Genomic DNA, 6,000 nt, shown 5'->3' with positions numbered 1-6,000 from the left:
TATATACATTTTTATATTATTTTTTTTTTCATTTGTGACATAGAATCAGCATTTAAGTTTAAAAAAAAAAAACCCACACAACTTTCCTCCCGTTTGCTGATCTTCTTTTTTTTGCCAATTCAGCAAGATCGCCTTGCCAAAGGAGGGTTTTGTGGGTTGCAAACCACTGGAGGGGATGTTTTCTGAGAAATCCCCTCTACCAATAACTCTTTGCTGCAACTTCACATGCTGACCTCTATGAATGACTTTTAAATCCTCGTCGAACGGGATTTTAGGGGATATATCTTTATTTATCAGCGACCTGCCCTTTATTTATCAGGAAATGGTGAAGTTGATAGGCGTAAAATATTTCCATCTAATTAATCTAGTGCTGTGTATGTTCTTGGATGAGTGCAGGTATGGAGGGACAGTGTGTTATTTCCCCATCATTTGGGGGCAAAGCCAGGATTAAAACCACAGAGAAGACTTTAAGCCTGTCCTCTCACGCACGCTCTCGCAGTGCGGAGAAGTTGCTGTTGATTGGTTCTGTTTGCTCCCGATGGCGTGATGAAACAGGACTGGGACCCACGCCACTGGGGATTTCTGGGATCAGTACACTGATTCTGTTTCAGAACGGATCAGACAGTCCGGCTTTGATACAAAGAACATTTTCTGCTGATAAATCTGTATTTTGTCCTGATTTGACGTGTGACAACAGCAAAGTTGAAGTTTTGATTTGTGTTTGGGATCATTGGTCTGCTGGAGCAGCCAGCTGTGTCCTATTCCAATCATCTAGCTGCAGGTTTTTGGGTGCATTTCTAAAACCTCTTTATTTCTCCATGAAATAAAGAGGTTTTCATCTTTATTTTATATTCAAAGCATTGTATGCTTCTGCCACGACCATGCTTGACATTTGGGAAATGTTATTTTTGGTCAGCTGTGGTTTTAGCTTTTAAACTCTCATGGATGCCATTTACCTATTATCCTCTTTCTTATTGTTGAATCATGGACACTGACTGTAACTGGGGCAGATGAGGCCTGCAGTGCCTTAGAATATTGTTCTAGTTTCTCCTGTGACTTCCTGGATGAGTTGTCTCTCTAACCTTTTCCAGACTGACAGATGTGAACAACTTTGATTTCTCACCCATTCTTGAATCTGTTTAGATTGGGAAACGATCTGCTGCTTTTAAAGATTTTTGAACCTACTTCATGTTGCAAGAGTAGTTCTATTTAACTTGCTTCTTGTTTCTGCAGGTCTGGCTATAATCAGGACTGTGTGAACAAAAATTGTTGGCACAGTTAATGCATCATTTGAGCAGGGGGCAAGTATATTTTTATAGGGGTCCGGTTGCTTTTTTTTCCTCAAGAATTGAAATCATGGGGTGGTCTGTGGTTTGTAGGGAGAGTGACTGCCCAATATACAGACAAATGAGTAAAATAAAGACTAGTAATGCAAAAGAAAACTTTAAAAAAATTATAAAATCAACACTTGAAAGATCCTTTTTTAAATTATTCATGTTATTTTTGTCTTATATTAAGATCTGGTTGATGATCTGGCAGATTTAAATGTGGCAGAAACAGAGAGAATGCGTAATGAGGAAAATTGGTTCTTCACAACACTGTAGGTGCATATAAATTTCGATCGACACTGTAAATTGTGCGCCATGTCATAAATGTTTCCAAAGCAATTTTGAAAGCTGCCCTTGAAAACTTTTCCAAGTTCCTTAAGCGAAACAGTTTGTCTCATTTACTTCATCCATCAGCAGATGGCAGCTCCACCTGCAGCCGCACCTTCCTCCAAACGACATCCTGCACTTTGGACCGCCTGCGCTTTGCCCACTTATTACCAGAAGAAAAAAAAACATATTTGCTCAGTTAAGTATTTCTGCAAACATTGGCATTGGAACAGAGTCCAGGTAGTCTGGCCAAGGGTGATGGAGAGATTTCCGCTCCAAGAAAGACATCACCTGCTCCTCGTTGAGGCAAAAGGAGCCAGAGGATTTGACCTGCTCTGCACACGGCCTTTCTGAGAGGCCGTGTGCACAGCTTTGGCTGGACATCTTCGAGCTAAGACGAGGCCCGTGAAACTTCACTGACATCTCCAGAATGTGTGGCTAATTGAGAATGTCAGTTCATGAGGGTTTTGTGACCAGAGGAGAGGGTTGTACAGCTGTACAACACTTTGGGTTTACAGGCCTGTAAATAACAAACCAGTGATTAATGGCATATACATGACAAATCTTTAGGCTGTTCTTATCATTATGCATTCTTTAAAAAAAACCATCATTCTACAGCTCAGTAATGCATTGGGAGCATAAATCCAAGTATTTAATCTGTTATTCTAAATGTATTGCAAAACAAAACGGCCTTTAAGTCAAGTTAAAGGTATTTATTGCAACATTAATGATAAAAATAATTGTTACTGATGGAAACATGCTCAGTAAACCACTGCAGACTATTAGGGAGGCAACATTCCTGTCTTTATTGGTTATAAAAGGCCTGGCAAAAGTATTCACATCCTTGGAAACGGTTCTACATCTTTTAGGTACATTTTAGTTTGTTATTCTGCGGGTTGGTGAACCTTCACCTAATTCTTAAGTCTTTTGGAGCCTCAAATGGGTTTTCTTCACGTTCAGATCCAACAACCCAGACTAGCTTCCCTCACCGCTTATCTTTCCATCTCGATGAGATGCATTGAACAAAACTCTGGGAGACTCTGTTTCTTTGAACCCCTAAGACCATCTGGGTTCAGGGGGTTTGAATACGTTTCCTCTGCACTCCATGCATGTTCAGCAGGGGGAGTTTTTCAGTAACCATTCCTCTTCTGATTTGAAGGAAGATTAACCAGGATAACAATAATATAATTAAAATGAGTTTCTAAACCATGAAGGTTATCATTTTGGTTAAAAGCAGAGATTACAAACAGATTTATTTGTTTATTTGCAAAGCTAACCTGAATATGTTTTCTTTTCCTCCAAAGCAATATGGCACCTCACACTATGGAATGAAATAAATAAAATAAAATATGTCAGAGTCCTCCCTCCTTCTTGCCCAATGACTGGATAGATGTTTGGATAAATACTAATGTAATGGGAAAAAAGGAGTTTTGGAAGACTGTGTATATGAGATTGTACAGCAGATTATATGAGACAAATGACGAATTTGTGGTTTAGGAATATTTTAAAAATGCCTCAGTTTTCAGCCTCTTTTTGAGACATAATGACCTAAAATGTCTGTGCTGCGATTTTAACCATGCAGGTCATTTTCTGCTCTCCTAGAAGGGGTCCAGATCGCCCCTCCAGACGCAGCATGTTGCTGTGAAAACGCCAAACTCTCCCGTCCAAAACAACGGCGCTATTCAACAGGCAGTGATTTAAAGCTCTGCAAATATTGGCTGCGCCGACTTTCACTGGCAGAGACTACTGTTTAAAAGAAGAGGATGTGCTGGGTGGGGTCCCCCCTCTTTTACCTCTATCAAACTGTAAACCTGTTGGAAATATGTTTTTATTTATACACACAGAGAGGTAAGTTTCTGCTCCGGACAGGACTGAAAGAAGCAGCGAGACGATTTAGATTTTCCAAAAGAGACAGCTCGCATATTGAGAGGTGGGCCGACTCCCACAGCCGGCTGACAGCCCCCCACTCCCCACTCTATTCAGACTGACACACTGGTATTGTGATGCCAGCGGGAAAGTGTATGGCTGCCTGAGTGAGGATGGCAGAAGAAGATGAGGACAAACAATGGAGGGAAGAGAGAAAGACTTTAAGCAGAAGGGAGAGACTAATGTAGGGAGGGAAAGCGAGGAGGCATTATATATGATGACAACATTTACCTCCCCGCAGTTATCAGTATCCCCACTTTACCTAATTTAGTCAGAAAGTGATTAATTAATGACAAATGACTGCGCTTTTATCTGTACAGGAGATGTGTAAGAAAAAGCACTCTCATTTTCAGGGCACATTTAAAAATAAATCATCAGATAATTTAAACAGCAATAAAAAAAAAAGGACTTAGAAGTTTTGGCTGCTTGTATCTGGGATCTCATTCTTTCCGTCACAATTCCACTAACTTCCACATGGTGAGAGTCGGAATGTAGACAGACCTGTAGATAGAGAGCTTGGCTTTTGACTCAGCTCTTTCTTCACCACTGCAAACTGGAGCAGAACTCGCATTACTGCAGAGGGAGACCTGGTACTTCTGTTCACCTCCTACCGTCAGTCATAAGATAGCCTCTGTTCGAACCCCCATTTACGATGTAACAATATTTGTTACATTTTCAGCTGGTGCAGTTTGCTTTCACACTGCACTGTGTCAAACGAATCAAACCAATTGAGAAATCTGTTTACCGTCTTGCTTATAGTAGCACTGCACTAAAAACTGCTAAAGGAAACGACATGAAAACCTCTGAAGACACCAGCTGTGTTTCCATTGACCATATAGTCGCTCAAATTAGAATTACAAAGCCACATTTTATTAATGGCCTCATATTTTTAAATAAAAAAATTGTGTATTTTGCAAAACAGCAATGGACAAACTTTTTTCGCATCACTTGAGTCTTGTGATCAACAACCAGATGTTACTACTGGCGGAAAAGACAAAAAGACAACAGGAAGTGGTAGGCAGCAGGTTTTTAATGATCAAACTTGTTCATGTGTGATTTTAATTGCATTTCTTATTTAATGGAAGCATCACAATTGACCCTTAAGGCTGACCCTCAAAACCATTATTTCCTTTTAACTGGTGGCTCAGTAAAAGAAAAGGGGCTCCCTCAAGATGATTTCAGTCAAGAACAGACACCGACTGCAGCGATTATGTATTTGCATAGCTAACAATTTTGCATCTCATTAAAAATCTACACCAAGAAAAGGGTGCAACCTCAATACGCCCTCTTCAGGGTTGGAGTACAAAACCTTTTGCAAGGGTTGGGTTGCTCTGAGTCACCACTTGGAAAAATAGTATTTCTGGGATCAGATTCATGATGCATAGCAGTTGGAGAGATTGGAGCAGCAGATGAGGGCTCAGTGCGTCGGTTCACCTCCTGCAACAGCCTACCGTCAGTGGTGTAGAAACCAGCATGGTTGACCCCAACGTGGTGTGAGCAGTGACCTCTGAGTTAGAAGACGCCAAGCTCATCCAGGCAGCCTCACAATCATCTGTTTCCACTTGGGTTTAAAGATGGAACAATGATACTTCTCATATTTTAAAATGCAGAAAACATCTGTTTGAGGTTGGTCTTTAGTTAAATGTGGAATCTCCCCTCATTGATCCATCAGAATTAAATCCACCCCATCAGCAAGTCTGATTTATACGTGCATTTTAAAACCCCTTCAACGTGTCAGGCCTGCAGGGAGTGTGAACAGTTTTACCAATAAATCAGCCGATCCTGCTCAGATTATTCCAGTTTCATCCCCAGGATGCCTGAGCATACTGTATGTACATAATAATGTGATGCTTGTGGGTTGTTTCCACCGTGTCCAACAGTGAGTTGGATCAACTTGAAGCTCCATGTCAAAATGCATTTTCTACGCTCCTTTAATAACACAAGCTAATCACTTCAGCTCTGTCTCTGGGCATACAGCGTCTCCGCTCATGTCCTGCATCCCCAGCGAGGGGTTCCAGAGAGCGCCGCAGTGACAGTGTGCTGAATTTGGGTGACAGGGCCCCAGTGGGAGTGAGAGAGAGTGGGCACCGCCTCCCTCCCCTCTCTGCTTTTGGATAATCCCCAGGAGAAAAGGTCTGCATTTAGAGCATGATTCGCTTAATCCAGGAGGCCCTCGTGGACAAAAGGATCCCAGCACTTCCTCCAGCCTGGGAGCTTCCGCTGGCGTGGGTGCCAGTACAAACATGAGCCTATATTACACATCTGCATTACAACTGAACAATGACGATGAGCAGAAGAGTGGGCATGAGGGAAAATCCAAGGAAACAAACAAAAACACGCCAATTTGCACTGGACTTATTTGATGCCAGTCCAAACAAGTAGCATTAAACACATGTAAAGACCAGATAGAGTAAACATG

Source organism: Poecilia reticulata, linkage group LG15 (assembly GCF_000633615.1).
Source record: "Poecilia reticulata strain Guanapo linkage group LG15, Guppy_female_1.0+MT, whole genome shotgun sequence".
Taxonomy (NCBI): Eukaryota; Metazoa; Chordata; class Actinopteri; order Cyprinodontiformes; family Poeciliidae; genus Poecilia; species Poecilia reticulata.
This window is presented reverse-complemented; position numbering follows the sequence as displayed.